The sequence below is a fragment of the Camelus ferus genome, chromosome 2, assembly GCF_009834535.1.
Source record: "Camelus ferus isolate YT-003-E chromosome 2, BCGSAC_Cfer_1.0, whole genome shotgun sequence".
NCBI classification, from domain to species: domain Eukaryota; kingdom Metazoa; phylum Chordata; class Mammalia; order Artiodactyla; family Camelidae; genus Camelus; species Camelus ferus.
The window spans coordinates 3670634-3689743 of NC_045697.1; the positions used below are offsets into that span (position 1 = coordinate 3670634).

The following is a 19110-nucleotide window of genomic DNA, read 5'->3' on the forward strand; positions in this document are numbered from 1 at the left end:
CTTTCATTCCAGCTGACACCACGGATAGCTCCACATTACGTATCAAACAAATTACAAATCCCCAGGAACAGCTCCTTGCAGTAATTTGCTGGTAAAATATTTTTTGCAGAAGTAAAACCTGATTAGAACAAAGCTCTCCTGTGAACGTTTCTGCTTTCTTCCTCTAGAGCAAGTGAAATGTTAGGGCCACTGTCGGGGACCAGCACCAGGGGACCAGGGCCCTTCCCAGGGAGCAGAAGTCTCCCCCCGACCAGGGACGATGATGCTCCCAGATACCCGAATGCACCTGGTGATACCATCCCCTCTGGCCCTGGGATCACTGCCATGGTCCAGAGCACCGAGACTCCATGGGGTCAGGCCACTTGTCCAGCGTCCACACCTTGCAAGAGCTGGAGTCAAAATGAGATCCCAAGTTCAGCGTGGAGTCCAGGCTGCTTTCTGCAACCTGAGAGCTGCCATCCTGACCACAGACCAGAAGGCAGTAGGGCAGCTCTCAGCCCCGGACACTGGTCCAGGAACAGTGTCCATCTTCCCAGAGTAGTTCAACCAGACAGATTAAGGAAGCATCAGACCGTTAACCCTCTTTGACAAATACTTGGACTTTTATCTTCAAAGACAAAGAAATCAAAGAGCTGTTTCTTTTCCCTTTCACTCCCTTTGCTGACATCCGAAAGGGCAAAGCAGTCTTTTCAGGGCTTCTCACTCACAAACCTGCTTTCTACTTCACAGGGAGGAAACAGCATGCAAAGGGCTTGACCCACTGCCAAGTTCAGGTCTTGTCCAGAGACCAGTCGGGCACTGGCCAGCTCCTAGAAGGCCGTCCTCTCTGAGTCCCTTCCCCAGGTCCTCTCTATGAGCCAGCCCACAGGAGGACAGCAGCATGGGGCTGACCTGCATCTCCGGGAGGGCACGGGGGTCCGGAGGATTCCGAATGGGAAAGGGAAACCCCCAGGGAAGCCGTCAAGACAGACAGGAAGAGCAGCCCGGCTCCGGGAGGGTCACTCGGTCCCGGCCTTGGGGGCTCCAGTCAGGCATGCTGTACCAGCAGGACCGCTATTCTTGGCAGACGGCTTCCCCTGCCCAAACGAGGTCGGGGCACCTCACGGCCACAGCCCTGCCACGGTCCCTTGTCGTCGGCCTCTGTCCCCTCTGCGAAAGCCCAGACGCTGCGGCTGTGTCCGTGTGGGGCCTCGCCGGTGGGGAGAGAAGGCTCCCTTCCGCTGACTGCAGGTTGAGCACGAAATGACCCACAGCGAGTGGGGGCTGGGGTGCCGAGGCCCAGAGGGGACGGACGAAAGGATGGACACGACGCCCAGAGACACTCTGCGGGAGGAAACGGAGAGAACGACCAGAAGGCACCTGCGAGGACGGGGGACAGCTGAGGCCCGGCTCCCTGCGAACTCGGCGTGGACGCGCGGGCGCGGAGAGCGCGCGCGGGCTGCGGCCGGGCCGGGGGAGCGGTGGACGGTCCGCGCCGCCCGCTCGGCTCCAGCCGGGAGGTGTGGGCCCCGCACGCGGGACGGGCTGCGGAAGAAGGAAGCCCCGCGCCGGTCCAAGGAGGAGCTGGCTTCAAATGCTGGCTCCACACGGGACAGCAGCGCTCACCGTCCTCACCAGGCTGCCTCCTGACGCCAACACCTGGCGACACGCGCCCCTCCCCGCCTCGAGCTCCCCCACCCCACGGCGCACGCGTGGGCGCACAAGCACACACGCGGGGCACGCACATACAGGCGCTCGCACGCACGCACGCTCGCACGCTCAGCCCCCCTCGCTAAGAGCACCACCAAGCTGTTCTGGGCGCACAGCGCCACTCTGTGGCCCAGAGAAGAACCGCCTGCGCTGATGCCTCTCGGACCCCAGCTCTTCCCCTATCTGCGTCGTGGTGATATATATCTTATTTCTTTAAAAAAAAAAAATCAACTCAGTCTGGATTTGGTTTTATGCACAGCAAAGAACATCGCCAGCAGCATCCAAAGCCCTCGGTAGTACCCAGGGATCCCCTTCGGATCCCTCGTAAAGCCTCCCTCTCCCTCCACCGCCTCTTCTAATTAAATCTGTTCTTCCTCAAGCGCCAGCTTCCAATATTAATAAAATCATGGTTTACTCTTTTGAGTACGCGTGGGCCACTGAACAGTCGTGTTACAGTAATTTCATTTTGCCTCTGCAAACGCAGCCTCTTCATTCCCACCATGAGCTAAACAGAATCTTGTCTCTCTTGCCACTGCATCAGAAAAAGCATTGTTTCTGAAAGAAAGTGCATTTCACATTTCAGATGACAGACACTCCATCACACCCTTGGTCCACAACCCATTAGTAACTAAAACTCCTGCACGTTTCAGCACTATGTTCTTTCACTTGTGTTCTCTAATTCAGAAGCAAAAGAGACACCTCAAAAAAAAAAAATCACATTTCAGGTGGATCATGGCACAAATCTTAGAGAAATCCAGCTCAACAAAAGCATCCGTGATGGGGGGGGGGTGTCAGGGGAGGGTATAGCTCAGTGGTAGAGTGTATGCTTAGCATGCATGCACAAGGTCCTGGGTTCAATCCCTGGCACCTCCACTTTTAAAAATTAAATAAATGCATAAACCTAATTCCCACCCTGTGCAAAAAGAAAAAAGAAAAAAAAAGTCCATGATGGAGCAAGTAAAGGAAAAGAAGGGACAACAACTCCCCTCCCCTGGACCCAGAGTCCTGCTGCTTCCAAAGACCTTCCTTACGCGTGATCCCTCGCAGCAGCCCCTGGACAGGTATTACTAGTCCCACTTTACAGATGCGGCACTAGAGGCTCAGAGAGATCGAGCCACAAGCCTGACCAAACACTCCAGGACACAGAATCATCATGCCCACTCTCCTCACAGGGCATCCATGACACCTGGAAGAATACCTGGTCTGCAGGGGGAACTCAATAAAATTGCTGAATAAATACGTGGATAATTGAAAACAAAAAACTGTCCATGCCAGAGTCAGACCCCAGTCCTGGGTCTCCACGGTTCACTCCCCTTGCCCCCTGGCTGCACCTCTGTTGAGATGGACGTGGGTGGGGTCCCATCAGAGGAAAGGCTGGGGCCACTGTTGACTCCTGTGAGTCAAGAGGGTTCTCTTCGGAAAAGGAGTTTGTGGGCACGACAGGAAAGCCACCAGAAGAGTGAGGCCTTTTTTCTAGCCAGATAAAAACTGTTTTAAGCAGGAATCCCTGTGGATGACGAGGTTTCACTGGGCCTTTTGAAAAGGCATCTATTTTTACTGCAATCAATTGTGTTAAAGTGGGATTTACTAAAGAAGAGGGAAATTGCCCACGTTATCTACTGCTTGTCAGAAACCACATTTCTATTTCCGTTCACGGCTGGATTCGAGGCCCCAAACTCCTCCTGCACCTCCGCTGGTGGCTAAAAATAGCTGCTTGCAAAGGAACAGCCAGCCAGAGGCCAGTGTCGTCAGATGGCTGAACCGGAGCTCGGGGCCCCACCTGCCCCATCCAACTCCCCAAAGGCTCCAGGTCTCCATCTAGAAAGTGACAGCTGTTCTCATGCCTGGGAGATATGAGGCTGCGTCAGAAAGTTAAAACCACAGCTAACAAGCTGCTCACAATGACTAACTGTTGGGTGGACACATTGAGAGGGCTGAGAACATAGGCTCCAATGCCCCCCTCAACCCCCTGGCTTCTTTTCTCAGCCCTTTATTCACTCCCCTCCCCCCACTCCTCAGGTCCTTACATAGAGTGATGCATTCCTGCCCCAGGGCCTTTGCACTTGCCCCCTGCCTGAGTGCTTCAGCCCCAGATACCCCATGGCTCATTTCCTCACTTTCCGGCAGTGAGAGCTCCTCTGGCCACCCTCCCCTTCCTCCTCCTCCGCCCCCATCCATCTTATTTTCTCCATTGCACATTACACATCGTCACATGGGAGAATGCATGTCCGTGTGTGTGAGCACACGTGGGCATGTGCTTACTCACTTCTGTGTATGCAGCGTGCCCCTCCCCACAAGGACGTGGGCAGAGAGGGCTTCTCAGCTATTTGATTTCCGGCTTTGGTGCGGCACCTACAGCCGCGCCTGCACAGAGCGGTGCTCGGCTAGACTCGCAGGCATGTGCGCACCCTCTCAGGGACTGGCCATGCTTACAGCTGGTGCCTCACAGGGGCTCATGCCTGTCTGCAAATCAAGTTTCAGCACTAGCAACGTGACCACAAGGGTTCGCCCACCCTGAGAAGCTGCCCTTAGAATCCAGGCATGAGTGCCTCACCTTTGCTGTGAACTCCAAGCGTCTGCACCCCTGAGCACTCATCAGCATGGCCCTGACGGAACCCGAGGGGCACAGTCAGTCCCTGTGCCCTACCAGGGCCTGACCTCTCAACTGACGCCGATGGCACTGGGGGCTCACACAGGGGCTCACCACCACCCTCCCCAGAAAGCTGTCCACTTGGGGGCCTGGCCACCCAAACACTTCCCTCTATGAGGCACAGGCTCTGAGGCCAAGGGGACCACGACAGGACTTTCTGTGCAACCTTGGGCAAGCGGTCACAGCTCTCTCACTCTGCTCAGCCCATCTCCAGGGGTAAACTCCCCGCCACTGTCTCCACAAGCCTAAGCCCTCTCTCTCGAGAGCAGTCACTGCCCCAAGCATGGCCCCTGACCTGTGGCTTCCATGGTCAGGCCACCTCGTAGGCTGCAGCCTGGGCAGCCCCTCACCAGGTAGCTGGAGGCGCAGCCAGCCACACCGACAATACCCAGAGTTCAGCAAGTATGAACTGTGTGCCAGGCACCCTGGGAGCCAGACACGGGCCCCTGCCTGGAGGAGGTGCCTGGGGGACAGATCATAAGGGACAACGGCCCAAGGTGCCCCCTAGACCTCAAAGCCCTTGGCTGAGGTGGAGCTGGGGTCCCCTCAAGCTCCGGAGGCCCCCAGGGGCTGCACAGCCACACTGCCGCCCGGGGATGGCCCGAGCAGTCACCAGGCAGGGTCACCAGGATGAGCACACCTGGGAGCCCTGGGACCGGCAGCACTCTGAGGGCACAGGATGTAGTTCAAAGTCATGCTTTCTTCCTAAAAACAAGATGGACAGGCTGGCAGTGGCTGTCAGCTTCCCGGGGAGCTCAGTGCCTCTCTGCAGCAGCAAATCAAGCGGCCGGCGGAGGGCGGGGGAAGCGACGTCCCTGCGGCAGCGAAGCCAGCTCTGCGCCCTCGCCCCCCGCCCCCAGCTACCTGAAATCGATTCGAGCGATCAAAGGAATAGATACGTCTGAGGCTGATGGACAAACCTGCCACTTCAGTGACAGCCCAAATCAAGGGCCACCTTTAAGTCGCCATCCCAGATCCCCAGCACCTGGGGAGACAAGGCGGCAAGGTTGGGGGCTGTGGGAGAGGCCAGTCCAGCATCCCTGCACTCTCTTCCTCTAACACAGGATGGCCAGGAGCCCAGGCCACCAGTTACAGCACGTGGCCCACACCAGATGCTTGGGCTTTGGGGCTCTCTCCCACCTCTTTCCGTCCTGTCCCCCCAGGTCCAACTGCCCCATTTTACAGATGAGGAAACTGAGGCCTAAGAAGGGGACAGGACAGTGTATGACACATGCACTCTCAGAATATTCATAACCACCCTCTGACGTGTGCATGGTAATGACATCCATTTTACAGATGGGAAAACCGAGGCAGGAACACCAGGCAGGAACTTGTCTGAGGCTCCAGCAAGCAGAGGCTGGGACAGGACTCAAACACAGGAAGGATGACCAGAGAGCCGAGCTCTGACTGACCTAGAATGTGCCTCATGGTATAAAAAGAGGGGCCTTTCCAATACTGCATGGGGACTTTATGACACCCCGTCTGAGAAGTGCTCCGCCAACCTCCTTCCAGAGTCTTCCTCTGTGCTCTGGACTGCAAGGGATGTGCTCCTCGCCAACGCCGAGTCTGGGCTGCAGGTGTAAGGGTGCAGCAATCTGCCAGGGCTGCAGGGACACACTGAGGGCCTCTGTCCGCTGTGGAGGTGGAAGATACATTCACCTGAACGTGCTCCCAGGGCTCCTGACCTGCAGATTAAACCCGCACAGGTGGGGTGGCCCCTGGACCACCCCTCCAGCTCTCCGGGCTGGTCTACACCTCTCCCTGCTCCAGCACGGTCCCAGGCCTTTGCCTCACTCTTCCTACTGCTTGGGGCGCCTCCCCTCCTGCAGACCCTGGGGTGGAACCACACCTGTCTCCTGCCTGTCCACCTCCACCTGCCAGCAGTGGTTAAATGTGCAGACCCCTGGGTTCAAACCCCAATCCTGCCACTCTCAGATGTGTAACCACTCAGCAACTCACACTCTCCACCTGTAAACAGGTGGTGATACAGCAGTGCTGACCTCCTGGGGCTGTTCTGAAGATGAACTGACCTGAACCATGGGAGCCCCAGAGCAGCGCCTGGCAGAGCAGCGGTGAGGTTGGGTGATGGTTACCGTAGTGCTGCACCCATCACTCCAACTGCCCCACCATGCCTCGCCATGGCCAAGAGCCGTGTCCCTGTGGGACCCCACACTCCCCAGGGGAAGGATGTGCACAGCTTTGCCCAGCTTTGACCTTGACACCTGGTGCTCAGCCCTGCTGGTGCTTAACAGTCCACTAAGTGGAATTAAACTGAGCACCCAGGGCTTGCCCATGCATCCCCCCCACGGATGGGGGCCCACGGCACCCCCCCCGGGGGGGACCTACGGCGGCCCCTGGCAGGAGGGAGGAAGGGCAGGCGTCTGCACAGCACGGTGCCTCTCACTGAACCGGCAGCACCTGGAGCGGCGGGAACCCCCACCTCATGCAAAGCCCGGCTGGCCACCAAGGGCTCGATTGAAATGTTGGATGTTGGAGCCCAGCAGGAGTCTAAAGGTCACGGACCATGAGGATCAGCAGGGACGCAAATTAAGAGCTCGGGACCAGAACCCTGGAGGGCTTCAGAGATGATGAAAAGAATAAACTCCCCATCCTGGGTGCTGTGGGGACTGACATAATGAGGCTGCGCACCTCGTCTCGCTTGCTAACGAGGGCTCTCTGGTGACCAAGCCCCAGGCTCAGGGCCCCAGGGCCTGGATGCCCCAGGATGCTCACCTGGGAAGAGGCACCTCGCAGACTCCGACCGCAGCAGACTCCCAGGGGCGGAGGCCGCAGCATCATCGAGGGTCGCATCTTCCTCCCACCCGTCCCTCCTCCTCCACACCAGTCCTGCTGGACCCCAGGCATCCTCCGTGCTCTCTCCCAGGCTATTCCCACAGCCCCCACGGGTCCCCAGAGGCCTGCAGCGTGCCCTGCTGATGCCTCCCCGCGCTCTGCTCCAGGGCCGCGCAGGACAGGGCATCCTCCTGCCACCCCCTCCAAGCCCTCCGTGGCTCCCGCTGCCCGAGCACAGCTTCTTAAACTTTAAAGCGCTTCCGTCACAAGGACCTCGCCGGTGCAGGGCGGGGCTGGGCCGAGTGTCCGCATCACTAACGGCAACCACGTGATGCTGTGCAGTGGTTCCAAGGACCCTTACACGAGGAGCGGGGCTGCAGGGAATGCATCCACGTGTCCCAGCCCTCCACAGTCCAGCCCGAGCCCCGCTCCGCCTCGCCCCCCACCCGCAGGCCCCGCAGGCCCCACTCTGCCAGCCAGGGTCTCTCCCAACCCCAAGGCACCTGGCGTATCTCCTCATCCCTGCCCACGATGCACCCCCAGCTGGAAGCACCTTCCCTGCTGCCCCCGACCCTGGACCATGGGAGTCATGCTCGTTAAGCTGCAAAGGCCTCAAAGATCCTTCCCCTAGAAAGAAGGACCCTCTCCTTCGTCTGTGTTCCCACTAGGTGCCGCCTCGCCCCTTCTGCAGGACAGTCCACCTTCTGCCCTGTTACTTTTCCTAGTCTCAGACTCCCAGCATCCATGTTTGTCGTTCAGCCTCCAGAACGTGGTACTCGGTATGGCGGTCCCGGCAAAGTCGTGCACGGACCTACGAGTGCCAGCCCCTCAGGCCCCTTCTCTCCACACTCCCTGGCATCTCCAAGGCCCCCAGTCACCCTGCCTCCCAGCTGGACTGTGAGCCCCAGAGAAAGAGAAAACCATGTCCCCTCCCTAGACACCCCCCCACAATGAGCCCGTCGCCCCCTCAAGGGGGGAACTGTCTTAGTTTGGGCAAATCCCTGGACAGCAGGTTTTGAAAGCTGGGGCAAGACATCACGGTGACAAAGGATGGTGAAAGCACTCCGCACGGGGGCCCAAGGGGCTTGTGCTGCTGCTGGGGTCCAGGGAGAAGACAGAGGATGGAGAGGGGAAAGGCGAGGGGGCAGAGGAAGGTGGGGGTGGGGGCAGCAGGACCACAAGAGGCTGGAACCAGCTCCTGGGGTGACACAGACTCTGCCCCCACGGTCTTGCTACCAAGAGAGGGACCCGGCTCCCGACCTAAGCATGTTCCATAGACTGACACCACTTCCCACCAGTAAGGTCCACTGCACCCCCGAGGCCCCATGAAACGACTCCTAGAAAAACTATAGTTTTTCATCCCAGTTCATGTCGAGGGGGTGCAGAGCCCGAGCACAGGGAGCAGGAACCCAGAGCCCTCGGTGGCCAGAGCACTAGGCAGCCCCAACATTCACAGACATCACCAGAGGTCACCAGCCTGCAAGGCGCGGGCTCAGCGGTCTGAGCCCCTCTCATCTAGACGTCAGGAGGCAGGGAAGCTGGCATGTGGGTCACACCTCAGGACTGCTGAGCTGACAGGGACGCTGATGGCCAGTGTCCTGAGTGTGCACGAGTGGGCCCAGGCAGCGGGGGCGTGTGCAGACAGCCCGGCTCATCCCAGCCGGCCACCACTATGGCACCAGCACGGAGCCCAGCCCTCTTCCACAGGCAGAACTAACTTGCTAGCAAAGGGCGTCATTCAATTAAGATGCTCATGATCTTGGCAATAAGGTGGCCCAGAAGTGAGAACACAAAAACAGGAAAAGCCCATGGCCTGGCACTTTCAGGGGGTCCTCAAAGATGCAGAACAGGTGTGTCACCCCCATCACCCCAAAACAGAGCAGGGCCTGGCCACGAACCCTTGACTGGCGAGATGAGAACCCCTCCCACGGTGGGGCCACTGTGTCATACCCTGAATGGTAACACTGAGCGGGAGGTGGCCTGTGAAAGCAGGGACAGATGGCGGTCTGAATTAGTGGGTCTCAGGGGGTGGGCCCTAGCTTCCTTTATCTTGCAGGCTGTCAGAGCGCCTGCAGAACCCCGGCCCTGCGCCCTCCACCTGTTAGGGATAAATCCCGCTGTAAATAGCCCCTTCCTGGCCCGCCACAGACGTCAGGACTTAACCCTTCAGCAAACAGGACGGCACCAGCCACACCTATGGGGCACCTTCAACACAGCTCTGTCACCTCCTACCCTGGGCCCCTTGGCTGGAGGGACACATGGGGGCTGAGCAAGGCCAGGTTTGGGGTCAGATGGACTCAGGTTCAAATCCAGGCTATGCGCCTTAGGCTTTGTGACCTCAGGCCAATGACATGGGCTCCCCTACCATCGGCCAGCAAGGAGGTGAATGATGCCTGCCTCCCAGGGCTAGGAGCAGAGATAGTCCTGCCTGCACAGTCCTGCTTCGGTGCACATTCCATGAGCAGGGACGTTAAAGATGCTGACCCTCCCGGCGTGATGGGAAGCCACTGCAAAAGATCAGGGCCCGTGGGCTGGGGGGCTGCATGAGGGCTTCAGACCTACCACAGCCACGAGTTCTCACCCTGGTGGTTTGAAAATACAGCTCCAAACTCCGACTTTGCCCCCACTGAGAGGCGTGGCCTGTATTCCCTCCCCAGAACTGGAACACGTGGTGGTGGTGGAAGTGACACTTTGTTGACTCCCGACGCTGCATCCCCAAAGGCCACGGGGTCTCCACTTCCCTGCAGGAACGCTGTGCTGGAGCCCAGGCTGGCCACGTGAGCACTCCCACTGCTCTGAGACCACGTGCCCAGAGGAAGCTCAGGCTGGTCCACAGGCACAGCACACGTGGAGAACCCAGGGAGCTCACAAAGAGGGGGCCATCTGCATGGCCCCCCAGGACCTTCTCCAGCCCCCGGACTCTGGGATCTCAAGACAAGGCTGTCCCGCCCACAGACTGGCATCACAGCGGTGCCAGGGTGTCGGCTGCTCCCCAGGACCGGACCCAGTGCACACGGTCCCAGCCTGGTAACTCCCAGACTGGCCGGGCCACGCTAGTTCAAACAACCAAGGAAGCAGAAAAACGGGAGGTTCCAGGAGGCCACACAGCAGACGTCCCCGCTGTGTTGTGTCTGGCCAAAGGCTGCTGTCCGTGTGCCCTTCAGTTCACTACATAGTAGTTCTCAGCCAAAAGCAGTGCCACACAAACATGAAGATGCTTTGATCCCCGCAGTCAAGAGCTCCTGGTCCTGCAGGCTAGACCCCAATGCCGAACAACCATGATGGTGGTCAGTTAGGACCCAACGATGATAAAACTGTGCGGGCAGCAAAGCAACCCGTGGCAGTGTGAGCAACCTTTGTAACTCAGTCCAGGGGAGTCAGGAAAGGCTTCCTAGACAAGGCAATACCTCATTAGGGTTTTGAAGGATGAACAGGAGTCTGCCAATGTATTCTGTATAACTGGATTATAGTCTCACTCCTTCCTCCTTTCTCCTTCCTCCTTCCTCCTTCCTCCCTCCTACCCTTCTCAAGCACTTTATGTGATATAACATTTGTACTTCACTCCCCACAAGGTATAGGGAAGACCGGTCAGTTTACCACCATTTAGAGGAAACACCCAAGCAAAGATGTCAAATGTCTTCCCTAAATAAAATGTCGCTGATGAAGACAAAGCACAGTGAGGCTCGGAATCCTCGGAGCCCCTCCACCTTCCGTGAGCTGGTTGGACAGGATCACAGCCTCAGGGTTGCCCTGAAGGGGGAGGGGTGGGGGAGGGGAGGACAGACGGGATGACCTCCCCCAGCCAGGACCACCACAATCATGAGGGGTGGGCAGAAGGAGGAGGTGACCAAAGCAGAAGACAAAAGGCGGGGTTTTTAAGACCAAAACAGACAGCTGCTTCATGCCTGCGGATGCAGCTTCCACCGGTCTGGGATCACAGCTCCGCCTACCACTCACCCCACCTTCATGACAAATTATTACAAAGTAATTCCGCATTCCCTGTTTGGTGCCTTAATGGTGCATTTGCCTCACACTCCAGGAGGATTCGGCTGGAGGAGGCAGATTTAGAGGAGAAAATTAAACGCTGTCAGGCCTGCCTTGCACAGCGTGCTCAGCCAGGCTCCGGGGGCTGCCCCAAGGCTGCACCCTGCGAGGTTCCTGAACCACCTGGCCAGGGCTGAGCTTCTCAGGAGCTTCCGTCCTCCCAGAAGGTGGGTCTGACTCCAATTCCTGCCAGTGGGCGCCTGGAGGGCCTGGAAACCAGCCCACCAGGCCACCGCAGCCTTCCCTAGCCAGTGTCAGGATCCCACCTCCTGTGGCAGCCACCCTCTCTTTGCACACCTCTGTTTATTTGCTGATACAAATAATAACAAGAAGATGGAACAGCCACTGAGTTCCTACTCTGTGCCTGGGACGTATCAGTAAATCCATTAAACAGATGAGAAAACTGAGGCCCAGAGAAATTACCCACCTCACAGCTGCTAACGAACATAGATTCTGGAGTGAAGCGGTCAGGTTCAAATTCCAGAATGATCACGGAACTGTGTGACCTGGTCCAAGTTATTTAACTCCTCTGTGCCTCGGTTCTTCCATCTGCAAACGGGGTGAGAGCATCACCCGCCTCATAGGACTGCAGGGCAGACTGAGTGAGTTCATCCACATGAAGTCTAGCACAGGCCCGGAATAACGAAGCACTGGGTGAGTGCGTACTGGGGGTGGAGGGGGAGACCGCCCCAACCCTGCCCGGCCACCCCCATCACCGCTGTGGTCCTGGTCTGCCTCCTTCCTTGGGCTCCTCACAGCAGTCCAGCAGCAGCAGCTCAGATCTGGGCCGAAGTGGCGGAGGGAGTGGGGGGAGCGGTCCTCTCTGCTCCTTGCAAAAAGCCCCTTCTTGGAGGATGCTAACCCTCACTCTGGCAAGTGTTTCCAGCAGGAGGCTGCTGGTTAAAGAGCCTGTCCTGTCCGAGGTCACACCTGGAGTCAGACATGGCGGCCCGGCACACGCACCACCACTGCCTCCCAGCCCACCATCCCCCTCGCCCAGCAGGGGCATAGCTGTGAGCGCTGGGGCAGGGGCACCTATGTTTGTGCCCGACAGTAATCCATCAACCTCTTACCAACCATCAAATAGAGTTAGGTCTCTGTGGAAACCGGGGACCCACCTGGGGGATCTCCATCTTCTCGGGACACTGGAGTGACCACTGCCTGCTGGAGCAGCAGGGGAGAGCCACGGCCCCAAGCACGCAGGGTGGGCTGCATGGGGTGCAGAGTCCAGGGGTCCCTGGAATCCTCTAGGCAAGCCGGCCTCCTGTGATGAGGATGCTTGCTGGACCAGGCGCTGACCAGTGCACAACTCCTGAAATGCAGGTCACACTCCTGAATGGAACCAGGCTGCCAGGCTGCCGGGCACCCAGAAAACTTCCAAACACCAAACACCGAAGAAAACAGTTTGAAGGCTCAGCTGGGCAAGTCATAAAAGCCTTAATTAAGTAAAGATTCCTGAATTTCTTTTTTAATCCTTCAATAAAACTCCAGCACAGACATGGGCAGAGGGGGGCTGCAGGAGTCAGGTAGCTGCAGCCACGATGAGACCACAGGAAAACACCACCGGGCTGGCTTCACTCCCCAGAACAACAGCCTCTAACAAGCGCAGCCCAAAGCTGGGCTGCACCCACATGTGCAGACGACTGTGTAGACCCATGCCCAGCGGGAGCCCAGGGGCCATCCTTTGCAGGCCATGCCCCCATGGGGCTGGAAGTTGAGTTGGGTGCCCAGCCTGGTGAAGTGAGTGGCCAGCTCCCCGATCTGTCCATCCCTGGGGGACCCCTCAGCTTTGTGCCCTTGGCTCCCTCACCCTCCCCACCCCCCAGATAAACATGTCTGTTCCAGCTATGAAGACTTCGCACCATCCTGGAGTGGGCCCCGCATGGCCACACTTTTCAAGGAATCCTTTCCAAGCCCAGCCCTTCCCAGGAAGGGACCAAAGGGCCCGTGTGACACCTGCACTTGGAGTCACGCTGTGATTGAGACGCATCAGTAGATCTGTCCAGGAAACATCTGCACAACTAGGCAGCCGGTGTGTTCGAGGTTCATGACCTTTGACTGGTGACCTCGTCAGCAAATTTGCCCTAGGAAACCATCGACACTGGACAAAGAGATGCATCCAAGGGTGCTGACTTGGCTAACACATGTCAGGATGATCGCTCACGATGACAGGGGAGCTTCCTTCCAAGAATACAACTACAGGGACACAATGAAGAAGTGACAGTTCTTAAGAGGCAAAGACCTCCAGGTGCAAAATAAAGGAGTCATGGCACGAAATGCACAGTGTGGGGAACACAGTCAGTGAGCATGCAGTATCTGTGGATGGTGACAGATCGAATCCCGATTTATCCTGGTGATGATTTTGAAATGCGTAGAAATATCGACTCGCTATGCTGTGTAACAGGAACTAACATAGTGTCGTCGGTCAAGTATACTTCAGAAACAAACTCAGAAAAAGGGACCAGATTTGCGGTTAACAGAGGCAGGGTGGCAGGGAGAGGGGGAACTGGAAGAAGGTCGTCAAAAGGCACAAACTACGATAAATAAGTGCAAAGGCTGTAACACACGTGACAGACACCGCTGACACTGCTGGGTGTCACGTGTGAAAGGTGCGAGTAAATCATCACAGGGTTCTAACGTCTGCACAGAAGCACAGTGGGAAGGAAACGGCCAGAAGGGTGGACGCTGCTCCCTCAGAGGTGCGGGATTATCGGTCATTTCAGGTTTCTTCTTTCTTAGACCTTTCTGTTTGCAAGGTCCACAATGAGCACGGGTTCCATCCTCAACAGGAACATGAGTCTGGGTTTTCTGCCGTTCGGTGGGTTGTTGGTTTTTAATGGTCAGCTCAGGGCTCTGGAGGTCTGGGATTTCAGCATCCTGGGGTCCCATTAGGGAGCAGGACCCAAGCAGAGAAGCCCTCCCTCCACTGCCCAGCAAGGGTCTGCCCAAGTAAGAGACAGACGAAGCCCCTGCAGGTAACTAGTGGACTAGTTGAGGCAGAATGGTGAGGAGTGGTTTTCCCGCCTCCACTTGGTTCCTCTGCAGAAAATCTCTCCAGGTCTGACTTTCAACCACCCTCAGGGACACCCACACCTGCTGTGCTCGGCCCCGCCCACCTGTGCAGAGCCACACCCACCTCCCTCACCCTGAGCCTTGCCAACCGTTTCCTGATGCTCCAGCTCTCTCTAGCCACTGTCCAGAGTGCCCTTTCTCACCCCAGCTGTCCCCTACATAACCACAGCCCATGCCCCTCCACCCCATTGCTCCAGCCACACCACCTTCTTTTTAACAGCTTTGAGATAAAACTCATACACCATACAATGCATCTATTTAAAGGGTACAATTCAGTGTGTTTTAGTACATTCACAGAGTTGTGCAAATATCACTATATTCATTTAGAATATGTTCATCACCTCACAACCATTCACAATCATTCCCCACCCCTCCACCCACCGGCCCCTAACCACCACGTCTCTACTTTCTGTCTCTATGGATTTGCCTATTCAAGACATTTCACATAAATGGGGCCATACAATATGTGGTCTTTGGTGTCTGGCTTCCTTCACTCAGCATCATGTTTTCAAAGTGCATCCATTTCGTGCGGTGTATCAGTTCTTTATCCTTTTATGGCCAAATAATATTCCGTTGTATGGATACAGCACATGGCTTATCCACTCATCAGCTGATGGGCATTTGGGTTGTTTCCACTTTGGGCTATTAGGGCTTCTCTTGGGTGTATATATATATATGTATGGATGGATGTGTATATATGTGTATGTACATATATATGCACTTCTAGGGGTGAGATTGCTGTGTCATAGGCACTGCCCTCCTCTCTGTCCCCCAAACCTGCCAAGCCCGTTCCCAGCTCAGACGTTGCGTGACAGGTCTTGCATGGCAGGCTCCTGGCCATCCCTGACCGCCTGACCCCTGCAGGTCCCATCCCTGACCACTCTGTCTGCTGCAGGTCATTATGAGTTTGATTTTCTCCATGGTGTTTACCACCATCTGAACTTATTGTGCTGGTTTTAGGTTCTGCATCCCTCTCCCCTCCTAAAATACAAGCACCTTGAAGGCAGGGGTCTGTCTGACCTGGTCAGCACTAAGTCACTACCACCTAGCACAGGCTGGACACCCGCAGGGTACTCAGTATGTACATGCTTAATTTAATGAAATTTAATTTAATTCCCCATGTCTGAGTGAAGTGCCACCTCCTCCAGGAAGCCCACCTCCAGCAGCCCTGGTCAGCATGTATTTATCCATCTGCTCACTGGACCAAGGGCTGCTGGAGGGCAGGGCCTGTGTCTGGTTTCCTTGACTCCCAGGTGCCCACACAGGCGGGGGGCATAGCAGGTGCAGGTGAGTTTTGCCAAACCACAGGTCCCCCTGACATCACTCCACTTGGTGATGGTTCACACCATGCAGAGAATCCATGTGATTCTCACCAGTCCCCCAATTCAATTGGAAACCTTGCACACCTCAAATTGGAAGGACAGTAAGTGTAACCCTGGCCACACTAGAAGTCACTACAGAGTTCTCTGATTCCACTGGTCACGCTGCCTGAGAAAGGGCTCCCCAGGGAGGGGCGCAGCAGACAGCTGGAGAGCTCATTGAAATGCAGGCGCCAGGCCCACCCCACCGATTCAGGACATCTCAGGTGAGCCTTGGCCTCTGTCTTTTTAACAAGTTCCCCCAGGAGTCTGAGACACACCAAAGTTTGGAAATAAGTCTTCAAGGACATCAATTCAGTGACTCAGGGGAAAAACAAAAGGCAGTTAAGATTTGCCCACCAGAACTCAGGGACATCTGGTCGACCCCAGGGGGTGTGGCCAGCTCCGTGCATATGAAGGAGAAAGTCAACGTGATTAGATGTTTAATTGGGCACCTCCGTGAGCTGATGCACTTGCCCACGTAAGTAATTATGATTTATTAAGCAGCATTCTGCTTATTAAAAGCCTTCTTTTCTCTCTCTGACAAATCATGGGGGCATTACTTTGTTTTGAAAAATCATTCCTTCTTTAAAAAAACCATGTGGGTGCCGCTTAATTAATCATTTACCTTCTATAGCAACTTGGAAACAAACTAAATGTGCAGTGTGCTGAAACGATCTGTTGGAAATTTAAGACAAACTCACCCCCGAAATCACTTCCCACTGCACGGTACCCAGCGAGCACTTGGAAAGGAGGCTGAAAACAGCAGCGGGCAGCAGCTTGCAGAGGCCACCCCTCTGCACGGGATGCAGGCCGAGGGCGCACGGCAGGGCCTTGCCCAGCGGCCTCTGCTCTGAGCCAGGCAGCAGCCCCAGCCCTAGGCTGAATCAATCCCACCCACCCCAATGAACCCTGAGTAGATTGTTCCAGAAGATCAGTTTGAAGGGGCACCAACGTCTCGGCCTGCCTGGGACACGCCACGGCCCCTGCAGGAATTAGGAGACCTCCTCCATCCACTCATTCCTGTGCTACAGTTATTTCCTGAGGTCCTACGACGCACTGAGCCTTAAATTAGGCATTAGGATGCAGAGGTGAATCAGATGATGCCCCTGCTCCCAACATCGCAACCTCCAGCAGTGGCAGATCGCATCGTGACCAGGAGAGCATGGCCTGGTCACCTGCTGTCCCCGAGCCTCCACCTCTGCTTCGGGAGCTGGAAGGACAACACAGAGTTGGCCCTCTCCAGGGCGGCCTCCCCACTTCAGAGCCACAGCCAAGCGGGGCTGGGTGGAAAAGGCAGGCTCAGAATCTGCAGCCTCAGCCCAGCCCCAGGGACACGAAGCCGGCCAGCCTGGGGGGCCAGTGGCCACTGACACTTCAAGCTGTGAGTGCTTTTCACGGAACTAGCACTAAAATTCATTCCACAGATTTCTGGCCTCTTAAACCAAGTGAAACAAACACTGCTATATTTCCACAGGGACACAGAGGCATCCTCTGAGGCCACGTGGTGGGACAGGAGGGGCCTGAGCTGGGGCTGAGCTTGCCTCCACGTCGAGGTCCCGTCTGCCCTGCAGGGCCTCCTGTGTCCCCTGCAAATTCCCAGCCCGTGACAGTGGTTCTCAAATGCGGCTGCAGATGAGAACCATCTGGGTGCCCAGGCCTCAGCCCAGACCAACTAAACCAGGCACCCTGGGGTGGAGCCCAGGCAGCAGATACCCTAAAGCCGAACTGGAACCCCTAGATCTGTGAGACATTGGGTCTTCAAACGCAACATGGCCCCAAAGTCTGACACTGCCCCTGTGTTCAGGAAACTACTATTTCTTTTGGAGACAGAAAAATAGACAGACATACACGCAGACAAAAAGATCAATCAAATACAGAATGCATATGATAATTGAGGAAACAGGTGGAGGACAGAAGGACACGTTTCAGGAGGGTGACAGGAAGGCCTTGCTGACAAGACCCCGAAGTGACACAGGGCCAACACACACTCCAGGTAGAGGGAATCGCGGGGTCACAACCACTGGGGTGGGGAGGGCCTGGCACATTCCAGAAGCTGGGAAACCATGACTTGCAGAGTGCAGTGGGCAGGGTGAGTGGAGGCCAGGCAAGGAGCTCGGACTTTATGCCAAGTGCACCGGGAAGCCCCAGGATGGTTCTCCCGGATACAAGCGCAGGCGGGTGGATGAGCAGCAGAGAGGAGCCACGACATCCCAACTGGGAGTTACATTCCCGATATTAATGTCGCCTTCTTGACCTTTGTCATCAAGTTCCCACCGGCTTCAGAGACTTGAAAACATGCTCAGAGTATGGAATCAAAACTTTTGTTAAATACAGGAAAGGTATCAAATCATTTCTAAATTCCCCAGTCTCCTATTTCCAGCCCATACACCGAGCAAAAAGAGAGGGAAAGAATACGCATTGTGTCTAACAAGGCACAGCGTTTTCAATGTCTTTAATCTCTTGAGAGAGGAATTATTTCAGTGGGCCGAAGCCGCTATCTATAATTAATATCTATGAAAGTTGAACCCAAGAAAAAAAAACTTTTTCAGGCTAAAAATCCTCATGTGATTTCTAGGTAATTAACAGCTTGGGCTCCATCGTGTAAAACTGGGCTTCCACCTGAAACCAATTTCCTTTTTGGCTACCAAGGCGGTTCTTTGAGTGACGCAGAAGAAAGCTATTAGAATCCATTTAGGCAGCACAAATAGGAGGTGACACCTGGCCGAATGGGAGGGGAGCCCGCCAAGTGCAATTAGGAGACAGAATCTCCTTGTTTGGGTCCCTTTCATTGTTTAGCCCAAACTTCCCCTTCCGCCGAGTCTGAACAACGGCTCGCAAACCTCCAAAGATGAGCTTCTTCTTCTAGGGGGGCCCTCCTGCTTCCTGGCCGGTCCAGTGGCTCAGCCCACCCTGGCCCTTCTCGGCCCTGCAGGGAGAGCCCCGCGTGACCTGTGGGGGAGCCAGGCCACCCAGAGGTGCACTGATCTGCCGCTGTCCCCCAGCTGACCTGTGGGAGGGGCAGGCCTGGTACCCTGTCCCCCCTGTTCACCGTGACCCGCTCTCCAGAATTCTCGACCTGCCCCCAAATCCCACAGCTCTCACCATCCTAAAAGCCAGGCCTCCATTCAAGACCCCGGCCCTGCGGGAGGAGCTGCCCAGCCAGCGCCCGGAGGCTCCTCTCCGGCTCCTCCTTTAACCCCAGGGTGTTTCTCCCTTTCATCCATTCGGGTGCTGTTGTCACACAGGCCAACACACAATGAAATAATAAGTCACTGAAGAGCAGAAGCCACAGGCCTCGGGCAGTTTTGTCCTGGGTGTGGGGGCCGCACCCCTCCACCCCCCTCAGGGGAACCGCCTTCCGTTGATAGATACTCAATGAATATTTGCTGATGCGATATCATTCAAAATTAGCCAAAATTTACCTCCAAGTAGCTTAAAAACCTTCATCTTCAGTAAAAGCAGGCAGACTCAGTCTCACGGTAGGGGCTGTCTGTCCCACGG

General features: G+C 56.1%; 1 protein-coding gene across 7 annotated transcripts in view; it reads right to left on the reverse strand.

Moving 5' to 3' along the window:
• Positions 1-19110, reverse strand: part of SORCS2 (sortilin related VPS10 domain containing receptor 2) — a 444813-nt gene that overhangs the window by 410240 nt on the left and 15463 nt on the right. The window lies entirely within an intron of this gene.